The sequence below is a fragment of the Macaca mulatta genome, chromosome 6, assembly GCF_049350105.2.
Source record: "Macaca mulatta isolate MMU2019108-1 chromosome 6, T2T-MMU8v2.0, whole genome shotgun sequence".
Lineage (NCBI taxonomy): Eukaryota > Metazoa > Chordata > Mammalia > Primates > Cercopithecidae > Macaca > Macaca mulatta.
In genome coordinates this window covers 78227703-78250802 of record NC_133411.1, presented here as the reverse complement: position 1 = coordinate 78250802, position 23100 = coordinate 78227703, and positions in this window count along the sequence as shown.

Sequence of the window (23100 nt, the reverse complement as noted above, 5' to 3'; positions counted from 1 at the left end):
TGAAAGTTTTAGGAGCTTTGAGCCAAGAACCAGGGACAAAGACCAAATATATATTTCACAATATCACAACAATGAGTATCTAATTTTTCCAGCATCATTGTTTAAAAAAATATTTTTTCTCTTCATTGTATTGCCTTTACACTCTTGTTAAAAATCAATTTTATAGATATATAGTTTGTGAGGGTGTATACCTGCAAACACACATAACACACACACAATTTCTATTTGTTATTGTTGATGTACATGTGTGTCCTTTCACCATTACCCCACTATCTCAATTACTGTAGCTTTATATTAATAAAGAAATTAGGTAGTGTGAGTCCTCCAAATTTGTTCTTTTAAAAAATTGCTTTGGCTATTCCATTGTCTTTGCTTTTCTACATACATTTTAGAATGAGATTGACAATTTTCATAAAAATGCCAGGTCAGATCGTGATCAAGTATTGAATCACATAGAGACCAGCCTGGGGGAGAACTGATATCTTAATAATATTAGGTTTTCTAATCCATGAACTGGGTATAATTCTTCATTTATTTAGCTCTTTTTGTTGTCTCTCATCAAAGTTTTGTAGTTTTCAGCATACAAATTTAGCCAGTATTCGTAATATTTATCTCTAGTATTTCATGTCTTATATATATAAATGGTTTTGTTTTTTAGATTTCTATTTTCAAATGTCTGTTGCTAGTAAGCAGAATACACTTAATTTTTAAAATATTGACTTTGTATCATATGATCTTGCTAAATTCACTTATAAGACCTAAAAACATCTTTACAGGTTTTGGGGGTATTTTCTATGTGTACAATTATGTTGTTTGTTAATTAAGATAATTTTATTTCTTCCTTTCCAATCTATATACTTTTTATTTCTTTCTCTTGCCTTGTTGTGCTAGCTGGGATCTCTAGGATGATACTGTACAGGAATAGCAGGAGGAGACATCCTTGCTTTATTTCCAATCTCAGTGAAACTATTTCAATGTTTCACCATTAAGTATGATATTAGCTATAGGTTTTTGATAAATGTTCTTCATCAATTTAAGGAAGTTACCTTTTTTACTAGTTTACTGAGAGATTTAACACAAAGAGATATTAAATTTTTTCAAATAATTTTTCTGCATCAATTGAGATAATATGATATTTTGTTTCTAGTCTGTTAATAAGGTGAAATTGATTTATTTTAAAATTTTGAAATCTTACACTCCCAGAATAAAACCCATTTGGATAGGATATATTATCCTTTTTATATATTGCTAGACTCAATTTGCAAATATTTTGTTAAGGATTTTTGTGTCTACATTTATGTGAGTTATTGATTTTTAATTTTCATTTATACAATGTCTATTTATAGTTTTGGTATCAAGGGTATGCTAGTCTTATAAAATGAATTGGGAAGTATTATCTCCTCTTCTATTTTCTGGAACAGTTTGGTTAAAATTGTTATTATTTCTGCCCTAAATGTTTGGTAGAATTTACCAGAGAAGCTATCTCTATTAATTGCTATATAAAAAAGACCCCCAAAAATTAGCATCTTAAAACAACAAACATGTTTTATTTCCCAGCTTCTATGGGTCAGGAATTTGGTAGCGGCTTAGCTGGGTGGCTCTGACTTAAAGTTTCTCATGAGACTGTAGTCCTGTGATAAGTCAGGACAGCAGTCATCTCAAGATTTGACCAGAGCTATAGGATCTGCTTCCAAGCTCATACACACGGCTGTTGTCAGGGTTCAGTTCCTTGTGGGTTGTTGGACTGAGGGCCTTTTTTTTTTTTTTTTGAGATGGAGTCTGGCTGTGTTGCCCAGGTTGGAGTGCAGCAAGGGGTTCTCACCATACCATGTGGGCCTCATTCTGAGAGCTGCTCACAACATGACAGCTTGCTTTGCCTAGGGCAAATAATGAGAGAAAAGAGAGAGACAATCCAAGATAAATGCTGTTGTTGTTGTTGTTGTTTTTTAATAACCTAACCCCACAAGTGTTATCCCATTCCATCACTTCTGCTCTATTCTATTTGAAAATCAATCAACAAATCTGTTTGACACTCAAGGGGAGGAAAATACACAACACTGCAAATATCAGGAGATGAGGATAATTGGAGAACAACCTAGAAATTGTCTATCACACCATCTGTACCAGCAATTTTCTTTTCAATTTCCTTCATGTATATAAACTCTTCAGGTTCATTTATTCCTTCTCCAGTGTGGTTTTAGTCATTTACGTCTTTTACCAAACTTGTCCATTTTGTCTAGGTTATCAAATTTGTTGGCATAAAGTTGTTCATAATATTTTCTTATCATTCTGATGTGGTCCGTAGTGATGCTTCCCTTTTCCTCCAGATGTAAGTCATTTGCATCTTCATTCTTTCTTTTTCTTGATCATTTTGAATAGAGGTTTGTCAATTTTACTGATCTTTTGAAATAACCAGTTTCGCATTTCACTGATTTTTCTTGATTAATTTTTGCATTCAATTTTATTGACTTCTGCATTCAATTTTATTGATTTCTGATATTATTTTTATTATTTCCTGTTCTCTCCTTGATGTAGGTTTATTTTACTTTTTCTGATTCCTTAAGGTGGGAGCTTAAGTATTTGACACTTTTTCTCTTTTTCAATACAAGCACTCAATTTTGTAAGTTTCCCTCTTGCCTCTTCTTTAGCTGCATCTGACAAATGTTGATAAGTATGTTTTCATTACTAGATTTAAATCTACCATCTTTCTAGTAGTTTTCTATTAATTCCCTCTGTTTTTCTATAGATTTCATCTGTTTTTCTGTAGATTCTTCTTATGTCTTCTTTTGAATCAATGAAATATTTGCTGTAATTTCATTGTATTTCCATCCTAGGCATCCTAGTTATACCTCCTTTAAAATTTTTTTATTGATTTCCCTAGGGTTTATAGTATAATTTTTTTTTTTTTTTTTTTTTTTTTTTTGAGATGGAGTCTCGCTCTGTCGCCCAGGCTGGAGTGCAGTGGCTCGATCTCGGCTCACTGCAAGCTCCGCCTCCTGGGTTCACGCCATTCTCCTGCCTCAGCCTCCTGAGTAGCTGGGACTATAGGTACACACCGCCACGCCCAGCTAATTTTTTTTTTTTTTTTAGTAGAAACGAGGTTTCACCATGTTAGCCAGGATGGTCTCGATCTCCTGACCTCGTGATCCACCCGCCTTGGCCTCCCAAAGTGCTGGGATTATAGGTGTGAGCCACCGCACCCAGCCTAAAATTTTTTTTAATCAAACTTCACGTTCAAATCATATTATACTACTTCACTATAGCATAAAAACTTTGTAATGGTATACTACCAATTCTTCCCTCCCACATTTTGTGTTGTGATTTTATTTTCATGTGGTATAAACCTCATAATACAAGTCACAAACTTTTCTTTAGGGAGCAAGAAATATTTTATAACAATGAAAAATAAGAAAAAATGTCTTTTATAGTTATCTTCATTTTTACCATTTCTGGAGTTCTTAATTTCTTTGTGTGACTCTAAGTTCCTGAATGGTCTCATATTCTTATGCCTACAGAACTTCTTTGTAATACAATTATGGCAATGCATTATTTTCTTTTTTCTGAAAAAGTTTTTACTTCATCTTCAGCTATTGTAAGTATTTTCTCCGGGTAAAAAATCCTGGCCTAACAGCTTTTTAAAAAAATTCCTTAAGAAGTCACACCTTTGTCTTCTGGTTCACATAATTTCTACTCTGCTATATTTCTTATCATTGCTCCTCATCTGTAAAGTGTATTTTTTCTCTGGCCGTCCTCAATATTTTATCTTTACCTTTGATTTTCAGCAGTTTTGATATAAGAAGTCATGTGTGTGCGTGTGTGTGTATGTGTGTGTCTGTGTGTGTGCACACGTGCATGCTTGGAGTTCTCTGAGCTTCCATTTGATGTTGCCCCACAGATCTTGGATGTTGTGTTCTTTTTACTCTTCACTCCTTTCTTATTTGTATTTCAGTATGGATAGTTCTTATTGCTCTATCTTCAAGTTCATGGAGTCACCATAACTATGGTGATTCTACTAATAAGCCTGTCTACTAATAACTTTCTCTCTATTAGCACCAACATTGGGATCATCTCTGAAACTTGTTCTGTTGATTGCTTCACCTATTGACTATCGTTTGGCTTTTTTCCTCGCCTTTTTGTGTCCTTAGAATTTTTTTACTAACTGCTAGACATTGTGCATAGACTAGTAGAGACTGTGTTACATAGTATTTGTGTTGAACAGATTCTAAAATAGCCCACAATTATCCCCAATTCCTGGTATTCACACCTCTGTGTTATCCCCCCGCCTAAGGGAGGGCAGAACCTATAACTTGCTTCTAACCAGCAGAATATAGGAAAGAAGATGGGATGTCACTTTGTCAGTTAGACTCTATAATAACTTCCATCTTGCTAAAGCAGACTCTCTTTATTACCTTCTCAGCTTGCTTGTTTTGACGAACAAGTGACCATTGGGAGGCCCACATAGACAGGAACTGAGGGCGGCCTCCAGCCAACAGTCAGTAAAAAAAAAGTGGGGCCCACAGTCCAACAGGCACAGGAAACTGAATCCTGCCGACAACCATGTGAGCTTAGAGGTGCATCCGTACCATTCAGTTTTCAGATGAGACCTCAGCCCTGGTTGACACATTGATTGCAGCCTCATGAAAGACCTTGAAGCACCACTCCCAATTAAGTCCTGCCTGGATCCCTGACCCACAGAAACTGTGAGATAATAAATGTGTGTTGTTTAAACTGCTGAGTTTGTGATAACATTGTTACGCAGTGATAGATATTAACTAACATAGTTTTTACATCTAAATATGGGTGAGACTTCTCCTCTGTTAGGTCATCAGTGTAGGAGACTTGAGGAGTTAAAGAAGATTTTTGCCAGGATACTATCATCAGAGATTCTGATTTGATTAGCTAGGGCTGTGGCCTAGATACTAGAATTTTTCAAAATGACAGATGATTCTAATGTGCAGCAAAGTTTAAGAAGCACCATAAAGACAGTTTTTCATGTTTCCCTTCTGTTTCAACTATCACTTTTTTATATTCTCGAGTTCTCTTCTATAAATCACTTTGCCTCAATACTGACTCTTTGGCCTGTCTGGGCATGCCCAGTCATTCCTTCCCTTATGCACACCCACAATTTAGTACTTGGTTCTAGCCATATAGCATTGACAAGCCCAGATATTTGTAGGATGTCTATGGACAGTGACACTCAGAAAAGGGATAATAAGTCTCTGTGTCTCCTGTCCCTGCACCCAGTGGTACTCAGCTGGGGAGGTGTAGGATGGCAGCATCTGTCAGGAGAGAAAGAGGAATTGGAAATTTGGGATGAGGTGGAGCACTTTTGGCCCGTGAGTGACACATCCTAGCACAGTTTAAGAAGTTTCAAGAAACCATCAAATATTCTAGAGTATACCAATAATAGAGAAAGAGCAACCATCAGAAGGACATACAGTAAATGCTGGGTCTGAAAAATCCTGGAGGAACAATGACCTTGCTCCTTCCCGTGATAATTCACTCCATCATGATTGTTACTTCCTCAGTGCCAAGAATACTAATGCTAATGCCTTAGTATTTAAGGGCATATGTTTGTGCATATCTGGGTGCAGTATATAGAAATATCAAATTGTTTGGTTATTTTTACTAGTTAGGCTGGCTGGTAGCTGGCTTATCCTGACTGATAAGTGTGTTTCTTATTTGTGTTCACGGTAAGTCATGCAGGATGCTGGACAGAAATCTGCTGAGAGTGATATGATTATGATGTTAATGGTTTGAGACTTTGAAGCCCCCAAACCACAAGGGCATAATAACCTGACTTGGAGGAGAAAATCCTGCCCTGGCTGGAAGCCAAGGGGACAGCTGACAAGGAACACAGCCTCGGCTTGCACGTTTGTTACTGGCTTCCTGCTCTGCTCCATGGCATCCTGCTCTGCTGACCACCCACTCTAGAAGACCAGCCTCACTGCCCATCTCCAGACACTGCTGCTGACTGTGAGTGATCATTGTCTCCTCTCCCTAACCCTAACTGCTAAGCTGTGCCACAGGTTAGGCATTGATTTATGGCTTGTTTGCTGTTAAAACTAGCCCACATAAAAAGGAAAGCAATTTAAATAGTACCTTGCTGTGAGAGTTTTTATCCTTTCTTAACAGTTCTCTTGGACAAAAGAACTGTGAGATTAAGGCAGCACTATACCTCACTCCCCACAGAGCTAAATTGCTCTGTGCCCTACCCAAAGGGCCATCTATCAGAGGGCATAAAGCATAGTGGTTTGGAACATGCACTTTGACATTAATAGAATAAGGTTCCCAGCTCTGCCATTTACTACCATTTACTAGCTTTATGACTCTCAGGCAAGATGCTTAACCCCCTTAGGCCTCTGCATTCTCATCTGCTCAGCACAGTATCTGGCACATGTTAGTTGCTCAATAAATAGGAGCTGTTATCATCATTATTTAGACTTTTTCACCCAGAGGTATAATCTGTCCAGACACCCTATCACAAACTGGGGTATAGTTCACCCAGATTAGAAAATTATTACCTCTATCCCCATCCCTTCCTTCAGCATAGAGATCAATCCCTGGGTAGTGACTTCATTCATACTTAGTTACCCATCCACATATTTCTATATATGGAAGTCAAAATGCCCATTTGTTCTTAACAAGTGCCTCTTACATGTGCAAAACATAATGCCAAGTACTGGAGGAAACAAAAAACACGTAAGACTTATGAGCTTAGAATTGGATCCTTGAGCTTGGAATTGGATCCTTCCCCATTCAAGCTTTCAGATGAGACCTCAGTCCTGACTGACATATTAATTGTAGCCTCATGAGAGACCTTGATGCGTAGCTCCCAATTAGATCATGCCTGGGTTCCTGACCCACAGAAACAGTAAGATAATAAATGTGCATTGTTTAAGTCACTGAGTTTGTGGTGACATTGTTACTAGAAGCAACTGCTTCTAATAGCTTACAATCTCTTTATGGAAACATGACATGTCTACTACATGTTAGCCAACAGTAGGAAGTACCATTTAATAAATGGTACAAAAATGTTTAATTCCCAAAGTGATCTATGGTTAATCTATATGTGGAATTATTACTACTTAATGATAACTAATAAACTCTAAAATACAGTATTGAGGCCTTAATTGCAAGTGTTTAAATTCAGATGTTAATTGTCTAAAAAAAATTAACTTTATAGCAGGCAGGTATTGTGCTATCTTTAGTCATCTATTAAACACACAAAAGAAACAGATGTACAGATGTATAAGGTAAGATTGACAAAATCTATATCTGTGCAAATTTTACTATTGTCATAGTGTTAACTTTTGCTATCCACAATCTAGGGCAGGTTACAGTTTTGATTCATTTTGACTCATTAACTTTTCTTTTTACTACCTGTAGCCTAAGTGGAGTCTGAGTCATGGTCATTGAGAAATGATGAGGAAAGAAGACCTCTGATTCTTGGCAGCTTAGCCTCGATTTGGGCAAAGCAAAATATCACCATAAAGGTTTTTCTGGCTTCCCATAATCCTCTGCTAACTGTATTATGGAACTGATGGTAATTACTTCAAAGTCCCTGGTGATTCTTGTGTCTTTGGTGCTGTTCATTGTCAATTCACCTCAGTCAACCAGCTGTCTCACAGACTTGCCTTTTGTACCGAACCTTTAATGAAATTGGCATTTGTGTCAATAAACTTTAAGCCCATCTTGCTGAGATAATTATCTGGGTCACTCAAATTTCAGCCACTTCAAATAATTACAGCTTTTAGCCTTGAATATAAGGTGATGATTAAAGGAGAAGGAATCAAGGGTCCCTGTGCCCAAGTCAATTAGATGAAAATGCTGGCAGGTCTCGGCTCAGGCCTCTGATTTGAATGCATAAGCCTCTGGGCTATGTCAGGGCCTCACAGAGAATAAGTCACTCAAAAATACACATTTGTTTGGCTGAACCATGATCTAATTGTAGACACAACAATTTCACCACATTAGCTGTTAAGGGAAAAAGCCATCTCATGAACATTAGGACTGCTTTGTGGTACAATGGCACTGAGGACCAACAAACAGAGTCTTGTTCCATTTTCCATAAGAAGAACCAAGAGTATAGCAAAAATCTCTGTATAGATTTTAAAGCTATCCACATCCAGAGGCTGAAGATGAATTTTATAGTCTCACTAGATTTCTTTTCCATGGCTTAGTAAAACTTCAAGAGACTGCCTTTGTCATTTCATGGTCCTTATATATACAATGTAACAAAATTCCCTAATTTCAAAAGACATATTCTCATTTTGGTCAAAAGCTTGAAATGTTCAGGAAAAAAAAAAGAAAATCTTTGGAGACCAGGAAATTGTGACACCTAAATCCCTTTCCTTCCATGGACTAGAAAGACAAAGCCCTTTATTAATCACCCCCACCCCCACCTCCATCTCCACCTGTCAACTTTTAAAACTGGAGACTAATGGCAGACAGCCTTCTCCTGCAGATTGTAATTGCCTTTCCAACAGAGAAGCTATCTCCAAAGCAACCAAGATATGAGCTATGAATTCAAGCTGAGACTCGATGTAAATTGCTTGCAGTGAAATTGAAATTTCCAAAAGAAAGCTGCACTGATTCAGTCTATTAAATGCATTCCTATCTCAAATCCAGGGATGTGCTCTAGCAGCTAGGAAACTGTCCATACTTCGTACATTGTACATGGAGATAAGACCCAAGTGCTTTATAATCTGGTCTTAAATTTAAAAAGAAATGCTGCCATTATTGATAATACAATTCAATAATCATTGTTCATTATCTAAAGCAGTCTGACTGTCCACAGCTGCCCACATTAGTCCCAAAGTGAAAAAATGGTGTTTTACACACCCTCACTTCACATTGGCTTTCTTATTTTCCACATTAGCTTTCTCATGTTTTTGTGCAAAGTAGTTTTGATTTTGGCATGTTTTGACTACTTAGTATCAAATATTCCTATATGTTTTCCCAATTTGTTTTGTTTTGTTAATATTTCTTCCATAAATCCCTCTATCCCCAAAACAGGATCTAGGGTCAGATAATGTTCTATTGCACTAAGCAACATTATTGTCCAATTATAATAATAAATAATTTTCCTAGGAAACCCTGCATAGGGCACAAGATATGTGAATCCTTAGGGGCACAAAATTTGGTGAGCACTTGACATAAACCATTGAACTACAAACACTTCAGGCTGCCTCCATCAGCCATTCACAGCCCTGCCCTCTCCTAAGTCCACTTTACTTTCCCTACTTCCACATCCCCTACACACTCAATAACTTTAGGTTTCCTCAACCTTTGCTTATGAAAATCATAGAATGGGGGAATAAACATCAGGGACTCACTCTGTAGCATTCCCTGGCCTTCATTCTCTCCTTTTCCCCTTACAACAGGACCCTGATTTTTAGGAGGTCCCATGGCTGCTTGGAATAGACTGTTTGTCCCAGCCTTCATTATAGTTAGGATGACCTATGACAGGTTTATGCCAATGGCATATAGACAGAAGTTTATTTTAGCAATGTTTGGGAGAATCCATTACAACTTAGCTGGCCTGGGCTCTTAACCTCCTTTCTTATTTGTCCCTTCCTCCATCCTGCTGTCTGGTAGGTATGAATGCTAGAGTTCCAGCCACCCTCTTGGTGCAAGAAATTGAGAGCCATACCCTAGGTATGGTGGAGAACTCTAGGAAACAGCCACCATACTGGCCCTGGATTGTCCCCTTCCAGATTTTAATGTGAGAGGGACATTGTATTAGTCAGGTTTCTCTAGAGGGACAGAACTAATAGGATATATATATCAGCTGATTAGATGGTGCCCACCAGATTAAGGGTGGGTCTGCCTTCCCCAGCCCACTGACTCAAATGTTCATTTCTTTCAGCAACACCCTCACAGACTCACCCAGGATCAATACTTTTTATCCTTCAATCCAATCAAGTTGACACTCAGTATTAAGTATCACAAGTCAACCTTATCAACCTGAACCCATACACATCTCCTGAGATCATACAAAAATCTTCAAATAAAGACGATAATAAGGTCATTATTACGCCTAACATAACACAACTATTCTTCATACAACCGGAAATGCACCAATCCCCAACCCAAATATCATTACGTAAAGTTAATAATACTTAAATGCTGACGTGAAGTCAATAAATTTTATGTCACATGATAAAGGAGAAGGAAATGAAGATGTTTTCTTCGTACAAGTGCATAAATGCACAAACACGTTTTTAACAAAAGAAGGAGGAAATATTCGTGACAGTTACAGTCCTCATTTCTGCAGCTGGTCACATGTGGTTGTAGCTCATATTGATGACTATCTTCTTCTGCTCCCCATTCTGTATACCCTTTGCCTTCAGCAAGCACCTCAGTAGGTCATGGTTTTTTTTCTTGGTGGAGTGACCCAAACCTTCAATCCTGAGGGGTCTGGACCACTTGTAGTCCTGCCTGGATTGGGCTGTTGTAGTTTCCCTTTGACTTTAATCACAGGGCATGGTAATACTAAGAGACACCCTAATGGATCTCCTGTATTCTATGCATACTATTCCTTACCTCCATTGTGGAGTAGTAGACTGATTTCATCTTGATACTCCAGGTCAGCTACCCTAGCCAACACTGTAACTCCCTTCTCAGCCTGTTGACTTAAAGGTAGAAGGAGCCCAAAGTGTCCAGGTGGCAATCTTAACTTCCAGTTTAATGGAATTGTTGTGTCTCCTGGTGACGGCATTCCTCCCTCTGGAAGTAAGACCTCTAGGTCAGCAGAACATAATGCAGCAGGAACAGAAAGCAAGAATTTTGCTAGTGCATCACTAGGGGTGATGATGAGTGGTGCCACTTCCACTTCCACCCTTGATTCCTGGACCTGTGAATCCCAGCTATGGGAGAAAGAGTACCATATATTGGACACTGATTCAGAGCATACACGGCCTTCAGGACAACTCTGCCCGAGCCCTGCAAAGTACTGTCACCTAGTTGGCATTGTAATTGTGACTCCAAAAGGCCATTCCACCATTCTATCAATCCAGCTGCTTCAGTGATGGGGGACATGGTAAGACCAGTGAATTTCATAAGCACAAGCCCACTGCCACACTTTTTTAGCCATAAAGCGAGTGCCTTGGTCAGAGGCAATGCTGTGTGGAATACCATGACAGTGGATAAGGCATTCGTGAGTACACAGATGTTAGTCTTGGCAGCATTGTGTGCAAGATAGGCAAACCCATATCCAGAGTAAGTGTCTACTCCAGTGAGGACAAACCTCTGCCCTTTCCATGATGGAAGAGGTCCAATATAATCAACCTGCCACCAGGTAGCTAGCTGATCACCCCAAGGAATGGTGCCATATCAAGGGCTCAGTGTTGGTCTCTGCTGCTGGCAAATTGGGCACTCAGCAGTGGCCGTAGCCAGGTCAGCCTTGGTGAGTAGAATTCCATGTTGCTGAGCCCATGTGTAACCTCCATCCCTGACACCATGGCCACTTTGTTCATGGGCTCATTGGGCAATGACAGGGATGGCTGGGGAAGGAGGCTGAGTGGTGTCCACAGAATAAGTCATCCTCTCCACTTGATTATTAAAATCCTCCTCTGCTGAGGTCACCCTTTGTTGAGCACTCACATGGGATACAAATATCAGCACGGTTTTTGATTACTCAGAGGTCAATCCACATACCTCTTCCCCAAATTTCTTTGTCACCAATTTTTCAATCATGCTTCTTCCAAGTCCCTGACCATCGAGCCAAACCACTGGCTACAGGCCGTGAATCAGTATATAATCACACATCTGGCCATTTCTCCTTCCATGCAAAGTGTACAACCAGGTACCCTGCTTGAAGTTCTGCCCACTGGGAAGATTTCCCTTCGCTGCTGTCCTTCAGGGATGTCCTAGAAAGCAACTGTAGTGCTGCAGCTGTCCACTTTTGGGCGGTGCCTGCATATTGCGCAGAACCATCTGTGAACCAGGCCCTAGTCTTCTCTTCCTCTGTCAACTGATCATAGGGAGCTCCCCATGAGGCCATCGGTGCAGGCTGGGGAAAAGAAGGCAAAGTGGCAGGAGTGGAGACCATGGGCGTTTGAGCCACTTCCTCATGTAACTTACTTGTGTCTTCAGGACCTGCTTGAGCCTGATCGCTCATGTATCACTTCCATTTGATGATGGAATGATGCTGTGTGTGACCCACGTTGTGGCTAAATGGGTCAGAAAGCATCCAGTTTACGATGGGCAGTTCAGGTCACATGGTGACTTGATGACCCATAGTCAAACATTCACTTTCCACCCAAGCCCAGTAACGGGCCAAGAGCTATCTCTCAAAAAAACAGTTGTTATCTGCAGAAGATGGCGGGACCTTGCTCCAAAATCCTAGAGGCCTCCACTGTGATTCACCTATGGGGGCCTGCCAAAGGCTTTAAATAGCATTCTTATCTGCCACTGACACCTCAAGCACCATTGGATCTGCTGGGCCATGTGGCCCAAATGGCAGAGCAGCTTGCACAGCAGCCTGAACCTGTTGAGGAGCCTTCTCCTGTTCTGGATCACACTCAAAGCTGGCAGGCTTTCGGGTCACTTGATAAGTGGGCCAGAGTAACATACCCAAATGAGGAATGTTGCCTCCAAAATCCAAATAGGCCCACTAGGTGTTGTGCCTCTTTCTTGGTTGTAGGAGGGGTCAAATGTAGCAATTTATCCTTCACCCTAGAAGGAATATCTTGACAGGTCCCACACCACTGGGAATTTCAGAAATTTTACTGAAGTAGAAGTTCCCTGAATTTTAGTCGGATTTATTTCCCATCCTCTGGCATGCAAAGGTCTCACCAATAAGCCCAGTGTGTTTGCTACTTCTTGCTCACTGGATCCAATCAGCATAATATCATCAATGTAATGGACCAGTGTGATATCAAAATGAAAGCGAAAAGCGGTCAAGTTCTCTCCAAATACGATTATGACGCAAAGTTGGAGAGTTGATGTACCCCTGAAGTAGGACAGTAAAGGTATATTTCTGGCCTTGCCAGCTGAAGGCAAATTGCTTCTGGTGGGCCTTATGGACAGGAATGGAGAAAAAGGCATTTACCAAGTCAATGGCTGCATACCAGGTACCAGGAGATGTGTTAATTTGCTCAAGCAATGAAACCACATGTGGTGCAGCAGCTGCAATTGGAGTCAACACTTGGCTAAGCTTATGATAATCCACTGTCATTCTCCAAGATCCATCTGTCTTCTGCACAGACCAAATGAGAGAGTTAAACGGGGATGTGGTGGGAAGCACCACCCCTGCATCTTTCAAGTCCTTGATGGTGGCACTAATCTCCACAGTCCCTCCAGAGATGTGATATTGTTTTTGGTTCACTATTTTTCTAGGTAGAGGCAGCTCTAATGGCTTCCATTTGGCCTTTCCCACCATAATAACCCTCACCCTACCAGTCAGAGAGCCACTGTGGAGATTCTGCCAGCTGCTAAGTATGTCTATGGCAATGATGCCTTCTGGCACTGGGGAAATGACCACAGGATGAGTCCAGGGACACACTGGACCCTCTGTAAGTCAGAGCTGAACTAAAATTCCATTAATTACCTGACCTCTGTAAACTCCTACTTTAACTGGAGGACCACAATGACATTTTTGGTCCCCTCGAATTAGCATCAGCTCAGAGCCAGTGTCCAGTAGTCCCCGAAATGTCTGATCATTTCCCTTTCCCCAGTACACAGTTACCCTGGTAAAAGGCCAGCAGTCCCCTTGAGGAAGGATGGGAGAAAGATTCACTGCATAAACTGTCAGTAATATGGTGGGGTCCTTCCTCAAGGGGTCCAGCCTTCCCTTCATTCAAGGAGTTCTGGGTCTGTAAACTGGCTCAAGTCTGGAAATTGATTGAGGGGGCTGTGACTCTGTTTTTATAGTTCAAATTAGTCTTTGTCCATTTGACCTAGAAGTTTCCTGCTTGTATAAATTAAGTAGGAATGCAGTAGGCTTCCTATCAATTTCACTTCTAGGAACATGGTGATTAATTAGCCAATACCAGAGCTCTACTCAAGTCAGACTATTCTGACAGACACTTTTCCTCTGCTGTCCATTATGGTAGCTACGCCCACTTCGCCTTTGACGATTGAGGGATGCCACTTAGCTCCTGCCACTCGGGATCTAATTATTCCCATTGTATTTAAATTTTGTAGCTGAGTGACTGTGGTTCCCATTGTTATATCTGACATATAGAGAAGAGCAATTACAAGGCTCTTCAAAGATGCAGGTGTTGCCCTCACAAATCTATTTCTCAAGGTGTTGGTCAAGGGTGTATCTTCTGGACCCTCCCAGCTGGGATGAATAGGTCTAAAGTGACTAATCCACTCCACCATCCCAATCTCCCTAAGCCTTTTGATTCCTTCCTCTACATTAAACCAAGGAAGCTCAGGCATTTCTAGCTCTCTCACAGTGGGCCGTCTTTTAATCCATATTTTAGCTAACCAAGCAAGTAAACTCTTAGAACATTTTTTAACTTCCTGAGCTGCAACATTGAAAGCAAAGTCCCTACTTAGTGAGCCCAAATCAATAAATTCAGCCTGATCCAACTCTATGTTCCTTCCACCTTTATCCTATACCCTTAACATCCACTCCCATGCCTGTTCTCCAGGTTTCTGTTTCTACAAATTAGAGAATTCAAACAGTTCTTTTCCAGTGTAATGCACCTTCTCATGGGTCACACTCTCAACCTCACCTCTAGGGGACCACTGAGACTTTAGTCTAGTTATATGTCTAGAAGCAGACAGGGGTGTTGGGGTGGGTCCTGAGGAAAATCAACATTATTTTGCCTGGCAACTGCCTCAGGGGAGGCCATCACTGTTGCCTCAGGCAGTGCAGGGTTTATCTCCTCAGACAAAGGTGAAAAGGCTGATGGCAGCATGGGTTGGGGAGGGGATGTTGCCACTACTGGGGATGGGGAAGCTGCTCCTTCTGGCAAAAAAGGTTCATCAGAGCTTACAAACTCAGTGTCCCCAGCTTCATCAGGGTCCTCCCACATGTCCCCATTCCAAGTTTCAGGGTCCCATTATTTTCCAATCAATGCCCTCACTTTAACAGTAGACACCTGGTGAGGCTGTGCATGCATTTTTATTGCAGGTCAGCCACTTGCATGATAAGAGCTTGTGTTTCTTTTTCCATAATTTCAACTCTTTTTCCACAGAAGAAAAGATTCTCACTCAGGGCAATCTTAGCAGATTTGAGTATCTATTTCTGAGGCCGGAAGACAGAATCCCTGAGTTCATTATTTTCTTTCATCACTTTGTCCTCTGAACGTTGGAGCAACCAACCAGCTTCATTATGTTCCTTGTTTCTCCATATATGGTCAAACGTATTATGTATACAGTCATTAAATTCCCTGCCTCTCACAAGTGGTGAATCAGGGGTGTCAAATGCATTTATTTTGCATAACTTTCTAAACAGTTCACGCCAAGGACCATGAGTGTTCTGCATACTATTAGAAGTAGAGTCCTTAGCATTTTGGGGTCAATCATATTAAGCAGTCAACTCCAGGAACCCCAAAACCAACAAAATAACTCCATCCTTAATATTCTGTTCCTCTAGAACCACTCCTGGTACCAAAACCTGTATTAGTCAGGGTTCTGGAGGGACAGAACTAATAGGATATATACATATAAATGTGAGTTTATTAATTATTAACTTACACAATCACAAGGTCCCACAATAGGCTGTCTGTAAGCTGAGGAACAAGGAGAGACAGTCTGAGTCCCAAAACTGAAGGACCTGGAGTCCGATGTTTGAGGGCAGGAAGCATCCAACATGGGAGAAAGATGTAGGCCGGGAGGCTAAGCCAGTTCCTCCTTTCATGTTTTTCTGCCTGCTTTATATTTGCTAGTGCTAATTAGATTGTGCCCACCAGATTAAGGGTGGGTCTGCCTTCCCCAGCCCACTGACTCAAATGTTAATCTCCTTTGGCAACACCCTCACAGACACACCCAAGATTAATACTTTGTATCCTTCAATCCCATCAAGTTGACACTCAGTATTAACCATCACAGACATGTAGTACCATTTTGTTTAAGCCACCATTACTTGGGAGTGTTTATTACTTGTAATGGAATTTAATCTTAATTATAGGCACTCTCTGATTTTCATTGGCACCAAAGACTGATATTTATTGTATCTACATTCAGATCATGAATTTTTAATGCAACTGGTAAGATCATGTGCTTAACAAATATTTGACAAACTAATTAAAAGACTAACTCTGTAACTAAAGGCTCATTTTTACTCATTTACTTAATGCCAAAAATATCAGAATTTTTACAAATGAAAACTGAAAAGCATGTCTTACTTTTTTGTAAACAACTTGTTATCAAACTCTAGAATCTAGGCTCACCAACCATGTGACCTCATTTTCTGGAACTCACTTTGCTCATCTGCAACATGGGCACCTTATCTTAGAGGGCTAGAAGGTGGAAAAGAACAGGGCAAAAGGAAAGCCAAGTGGGAGAGCCTCTGGCCCTGGACCCCCTGCTGCCTCCCAAGAGTTCCACCTTTAAAAGTCCACATAAGATTGTGTTTTATAAGAGAGTTTCACTAAGGAAATGAGGATCTTAAAATCCACTGGATCAGATAATCTGTAAGAGCCCTTCCAGTTCTGACATGTTATGATTAGAAACACTCCCACATGGCCAGAATGAGGCAGGTAGTAGCCCTGCTGTGAGCAGAGCCAATTTGGGAGTGGCATTGTCCCAGATGTGTTGTCAAAGGCAAAGGCCACGTTGTAAAGGCAGAATTGGGATGGGAAGACAGCAGATCCAGCAGGAAGGTGATAATGTAGGGTTGTTTCTTCCATTTGGTTTCATTATGCATGAAATACAAGGATAAGAACATGTTAAAGAATAGACACTTGTGCCGGGCGCGGTGGCTCAAGCCTGTAATCCCAGCACTTTGGGAGGCCGAGACAGGCAGATCACGAGGTCAGGAGACCGAGACCAGCCTGGCTAACACAGTGAAACCCCGTCTCTACTAAAAAAATACAAAAAACTAGCCGGGCGAGGTGGCGGGCACCTGTACCCACTACTCGGGAGGCTGAGGCAGGAGAATGGTGTAAACCCGGGAGGCGGAACTTGCAGTGAGCTGAGATCCGGCCACTGTACTCCAGCCTGGGTGACAGAGCGAGACTCCGTCTCAAACAAACAAACAAAAAAAAGAATAGATATTTGTTTGATAGATGCATATTAAAGGTTATATATTGAGAAACAGTTACAATATTACAATTAAACAGAAGAGATGTCAACTGGATATATCTCATCTCATTCATCCGTGAAACATTTAACTAAAGAAAGGAGTAGCAAGGCTGAGTGTCATCCCCTACATGCAATGCTGATAGGGATGGGCCTGGCTGGTGATGTTCACGCCCCTAGAGCATGACCTGGAAAAAGCCCTGCCAGCTACACCCTGGACATGAAACAGACACAGGTCCAGGAGCCAGGAGACCCTGTTTGAGTCTCAGCTCTTCCGCTTCATCAAGTCATTCTCCCTCTGAGTCTGTTTCCTCTTCTGTAAATGAGTGGGTTGGTCTAGATGACTTTTAAAGTACCTTTAGTTCTAAAACTCCAGGGTTTCATGGGCAAGATGGTGGCTGGGTGGGGGTAGAGGTTGCAATGCTTCTTCCGCACTCATGCTGTGTGTCTGGATAGAGGAAACCTCCTCAGTGGGTGAGATTCTAGATTCTCCTCACCTTGTACTCCCACTGCACATGTGGAGGTGGAAACTTCTCTGCTTGGTAAATGGGGGAGAATGGGGGGTCATGTTCAGCTCCATCTTCTTTCTTGACACTGGGGCAAGCAGTCAGTCTCCACTTCTGCTCCAAGAGCAGCCCCTTCCCTAGAGGAGGCCTGCCTCCAACCAACACTGGTGTTCCTCATCTGGGGGCTCAGAACTAGCAAGGCCTCTTGGTTAGCATGCTAAGGGCACATCTTTCACCTGGCCTAGATGTGACTTCATTTACTGAATGCATGATACAGCTGACCTGGCAGAGCTGACTTGAGGTGGGCATGAGCCTTCACCCCATGTGCCAGCATCAAAGGGGCTTCCTCTGTCTGGCTACTCTTTCATAAAAACAACCATAAGGTTTAACACTATTATCCTCATTTTATAAGTGATGTAAACACTGTACCACTGTTATCCTCATTTTATAAGTGATGAAACTGAGGCTCAGAGTTTAATCAACCGGCCTGAGGTCTCACTGCTGGCTGATAGTACCTCCCTCATAGAGTCTTTGTAAGAATTGTATGCACTGTCTCTGAACGTGTTTTTTGAGATTGCATCTCCCAGGCCTGGCTGTGTGACATGAAGGGGCACCATGGATGCAGCCTGTCTGGGGAGCAGCCTCCATCGGCAGCCTGATGGGTGAAGGGAGAAACCTGTCTTCAAAGTCACACCTCCAAGAATCCTGGATCTACTCCTCACCCAGCTCCTACACAGTAGCAGCTGGCTGCACAGAGGCGACAGGTGGAGCCATCAGTTCCCAAGGAAACCACTTCTCTCCACCAGTGTGGGGCAGTGAATGTGGAGGGAGGGGTGGGCAGCCTTGCCGTCTGGCTGAGTTTCTCTCAGGAGGTGCAGCTCACCTGGGGGTCCCTCCTGACCATGGTCTCCAGCCCTCCCTGTCAGAAGAGAGAAACGTCTACCTGGCAAAGCTGTCAGCTGCAGTTAGAATGAACTCTTCAAACTCCAGCAGCCCCCAGCTTAAATGTTACCTCCCCGGGGAGGTGTCCTCATCATCTAGATCAGCAGGTCTGAATTGTGGTGGCCCATTGCAATCCCAGAGGGCTTTAAAAACAACGATGTCTGGGCCCCTTCCTTCCCTGGTAAATCAGAATCCCTGGGAATGGCCAGGGTTGGAAACCACTGTTTCAGACAAAGCTCATTCCCTTACCCCCCATCCATTCCCACTCCTGGGCTCACATCCCACTTGTCATTTTGACCTGGGTGGTTGCATTAACTGCTGACCTGTAACCTCCATGAGAGCGGGGGTTGCAGCATGCCCTCCTCTCCAGCGCTTGACACGGTTCTTCACACTCAGCAGCAATTCAAAGAACATTTGGCAAATAAGATCAAACAGTGATGACTGGGCATTCAGGACTTTTTCTCAAAAAAAAAATCAAAATACTTTTACATGGAAAATCGTTTGCATGTGTATTTCATAATCAAAAAACACATTCATAAGCAGCTTATACAACTCTTACATAAACCTTGTGAGATAAATACTGTCACCTAGCTTTGAGACCTGACAACAAGCTAATTAAAGCCAACCTCAGTTTCCTCATCTTTAAAACAGGAATAATAGTACCTCCCTCTTAAGGTTATCAAGAGGAATAAACGAAATAACCCTAACACTTAGCACATTGCCTGGCCCACAGTGAGGGTTCGAGAATATTAACTATTATTGTTGATAATTCCCCTCATGTTACAGAAGGTAAACTGAGACTCAAATAGGCAAAGTGCCTTGCCCAAGATCCCACAGGGTTAGGACTCAAACCAATGTCTTCTGACTCCCAATTGTGTATTCTTTCACATTCCAGTTGAGAACGTTTTTGTAAGCTAGGATCTACAATATCAGCCTAGTTTTCCAGATGGGAAAATTCACCACCAAGAGAGGTGAATCAGCACAATGCACTGGATTAGGTATGAGTGGACGTTCCTCTGCTCTGGCACGGGCTAGGAGTGGGCCTTCATCCGGCCCCATTTTCTCCCTGTGCCTCATTTTCTGCCTCTGTAGACTTGAGAGGCTGAACAGGTGATCACGAGGTCTTCTCCAACCCTGACTATGTGAGATGTGTCCAGCAATCCCCTGCATGCTGTGTGGGTGCTCTGCTCCTGCTCCTGTGCAGAGCAGCGTCCTTCCTCCCACAGCAACCACACTGAGCCCAAAGAGAGATCATAAATCATCCCTCCCTGCCCAGAATGCCTTGCTTTGGAAGGAACCAGGGAAAGACGAGGCTGCCCCTGGGACCACAGGCCCAGCATGCGACGCCCTCCCCTGCCCAGGCTGCTGCATTCATTATGCACATCCTGAGTGAGGAAGCCCTGGGGAGCCCCATTCCAGGAGATGACAGTCTCAGGTTCTTCTTCTGGAGCATTCTGCAAGGTAGTAAATAGACACTAATGAGCCTTTGGCTTCTTAATGTGCCAAAGTGCCTCTCTCGCTGGTCTTGCCAGTCACGGAGCATCATTCTTTCAGAAAAAGCAGCTCTGGCCTTCCTCAAGTCCAAAAGCAAAAGAAACTAGGCAGAGAGTATATTAAAAACCAGGCAGAAAAAAAGAAAAACATGACTCTGAAACCACACCAATTTGGTGATTTTTTTTTCTTTTTGCTGTCCTAGGATTTTTTTAAATATTGAGGAGGTATGACTTTTCCAGGGAGAAAACATACACAACCATTTTTTTTGTTTTCATTCAGGCAGGAATTAACAAAGAGGTAAATTGCCTCCACTTCTTGCTGTTATCTTTCCTGCTGCCTTGAGCATCTAAATTGTGAACAGGGAAGAGTAGCCAGAAAAGGCCAGCACCTGTGGACAGGCAGGACCCTTTTAGCTGGCCCAGGCCACTGAGAGTCACAGGCCTGAGAGCTAGAAGCTGCTCTCTTAGATGAGACGACTGGAACAGCCTGTCCCTCTCACCTGAGGTCACATGTAAGTCAGCACATGCTTAACATTCCTTCCTCTCAGCCTCCCTGTACTGCACAGGGCTGTCTATGGCTTGCCTCTGGCATGGCACGAGCTGCTTCCCTTACCCATTCACACCCATCATGAGCCAAGTGTTCAGAACAGGATAGCCACCCGACATCTCATTGCCAACCAGAGGCTTTAGCATTTCACCTGGTAATTCATTATCTCATCCTCACACATCCAGTGACAGATCCTCACAGGTCCTAGAGCAGTGAAGAAGAATGGCTACCCTTTACAGATCACCTCCTCTATGCCAGGATCTTCACATATCTTCTGTCATCCACTCATTCTGCAAATATCTACTGACTCCCTGCTATGGGCCAGGCATTATGCTATGGTTGGTACTGGGGATACAATAGTGAGTAATCTAGACAAATCCCTTACCCTTACAGAGTTAATAGACCTTATCTCAGATCTTCTCAGGAAATCTACATGGGGGGATATTATTATTCCCATTTTACAGATGTGAAAACTGAGGCTTAGAGAGATTAAATAATTTGCCCAAGATCACACAGCCAGAAAGAAACAGTCAAGATTTGAACCCAGATCTATCTTTACCCAAAATCTGTGTCATTTTTACTACAGCACATTATTTTTTAGCAAACATAGGAAAGTGGGTCTCTTGATCATGCAGTTTTGGGGCTTTACTCACTAAATTTTACACATTGGAAGGCATGTCTCAAGTTTCTTTATACCTGGTGCCTAGCACAACATGCTGCACAACAGGCACCTAATGATTAGGTGGATGAATTAATTTAAGATATTAACTCACTGTGAGCCCCTGGCCAGTCACCTGCCCTTCTCGTCTTCCTCTCTAGCCACCTTTCCCACTTCACAGCCACAGGTTTAGGCTCGTCTTCACCCTCCACACCAGCTTCCTCACATGCCATTCACTCCTCACCCCACCAGAGATGCTTTCTGCGAGACAGCCACAAACTTCTTTGTCATTAAATCCAATGGGCACCTTTCCATACTCATTCTCCTCATCCTTTCACAACATGTGACTCCCGGGAACTCTGTTGCCTAGGCTGCCAGGACTCCTACATCTCTGGCTGTTCCTCCTTGGTTCCTTTTTAATTACTCTTCCATCGCCTCTCAATAAACACAGGTTCCCTGGGGTTTTGGTGCAGGCTTTCTCCTCTCCTCAACTCTTTTTTTCTTTTTTTTTTTTTTCTTTTGAGATGGAGTTTCGCTCTTGTTGCCCAAGCTGGAGTGCAATGGTGTGATCTCGGTGCCTCCCGGGTTCAAGCAATTCTCCTGCCTCAGCCTCCCAAGTAGCTGGGATTACAGGCACATGCTACCACTCCCGGCTAATTTTTTGTATTTTTAGTAGAGACAGGATTTCACCATGTTGGTCAGGCTGGTCTCGAACTCCTGACCTCAGGTGATCCACCCTCCTTGGTCTCCCAAAGTGCTGGGATTACAGGCGTGAGCCACTGCGCCCGGCTCTCAACTCTTTACTCTCTCCCTGGGCAACCACACTCCCACTCAGCTCTCTCAAATCTCTATCTCACCCAACATTTAGATGGTGAGCCTGAATTCAAGGCGTCCTGCCACAAGGCTGTCCTCTTTCCTATGTTACATGCAAGAATTAGTGACACCCTTGTCACTCAGACACGGAAGACTCCTCCACATTCCATCTAGCAATGAGCCCTATCCATTCCACTCCTCGCGCATGTCTTGAACTGTCTCCTTCTCTCTTTCACGACCACTGCCTAATGCTGGGTCTTCACTATTGTGTCCTGCCATCACTGTGACAGCCACCGACTGATCCCATTTCCCTCAGTGAGTGTGACCTCCTTCAGTCCAACCTCCACCCTGAAGCTGGAAGAAGCTTTCAAAAACTACAAATCTGCTCATCACTCTCCTGCTCTAAATTATCTTAGAGGATTTCCCCTTGGTTCAAGCTCATTACCACAGCTTCTAGGACTTTTGACGATCCTGCCCCTGCTTACCTTTCTGGCATCATTTTTTTTCACCCTCCGCCCCCATCCTGCATGCTATGCTCTGACTGTACTAAAACGGATTGCAGTTCCCATACCATGCCAAACTCTCCACCCCAATATATCTCTGTACTTGCTGTTTCCTCTACTTGTTAAGCCTTCTCTGACCCCCTTTATCCTTCAGGATTCAGTTCAGTCTCATCTCCTGTAGGAAGACTTCCCTGAACCTTCAATCCTAGAAGAGGGGCTGTCCTCTGGGCTCTCATCCTTCTTATGCATTCCTTTCTCATAGCATCTAACATTCTGCTGTATAAGACCACATTATTGGACTTCAAGGTCCTCGTGGGCATAGACTCTGTTTTTCATCTCTGTGCTTGCAAACCCTCATACTGCTGTGAAACTTGGTATATAGAAGATGCTCAGTGGAAGAATGAGTGGGAAGGCATGGATGGGTGGGTGGGTATGA